We start from the raw sequence: 997 nt of genomic DNA on the forward strand, positions 1-997 counted from the left end.
GCAATCAAATCCACCACAACTAGAAAACACAAATTAACCCCTTATAAAATAGTTACTGGGAGACTTTGGCCCTGATAATAGAACCTAATGTATCTCTTCCTCTTATAAACTCAGTATTTATAAGTACTGACCTGAGTCAGTATTTCAAGGCTTTAATGACTATGCCAAAATATATTTTCATCAGATAAAGGAAGCCTTCTGCGACTCACCAACTGATGAAAACCAGGCCTTTCACAAACTATAATATAACTTGGAGAATAGTATTTTGGAAATGACAACAGGAAAACACTGCCCTTGAACCTCATTGGAAGGAATAATATCAAGTTCTTTTCACCACTCACATTACAGCAAAACTTCAGGGCTTCAAGCCATGGTTCCACAACTCTCATTTAAATAGGGCCACCACACTCTTGGGACTATACACCCATTGGAGAATTCAAGGTAAAAAAAAAAACTGATCAGGGAGATTCCTCCCCTGAAACAGATGACATCCCAGATGTGGACAGCTTTCCCAAGATCACAGATCAAGACTTCTCGGTCATCATGAATGCTTTGTTCCTTTTCCTCTTTTCCTTGTGCCATCTTCTGTTTATGTAAGGCAACATAATGCTAACGTTATGATTTCATAATCAATAGCCTCTGAAGGAAACTTACCTAAATGCAGAATACGTCATGTTAGACCTAAATCCCTACATGATCTTAGAGATCCTCTAGTTTATCTTGTAACAGATATCACTGACATTCCAAGTGTGTTATCTGGTTCTTTCTATAGGGTTAGGCTTTTATAGTCACATATTCAGATTCTTTATTTAAATCTGACAGTAGACAAAGCCTATAGTGAGAGTTTTACAGTTAAATTATGCCAGAAATGGGATTTTAAAAAAACAAAGCTAAAGATAATTCAACAGCTTGTAGACAAATTTATAACTCCAATTTTCTAATTGTTGGTAACCTCCAGCCATTCAATAATTTAATAGTGGAGCTTTGGATAAATACT

This window comes from Propithecus coquereli, unplaced genomic scaffold (genome assembly GCF_000956105.1).
Source record: "Propithecus coquereli isolate 6110/MARCELLA unplaced genomic scaffold, Pcoq_1.0 Scaffold212, whole genome shotgun sequence".
Taxonomy (NCBI): Eukaryota; Metazoa; Chordata; class Mammalia; order Primates; family Indriidae; genus Propithecus; species Propithecus coquereli.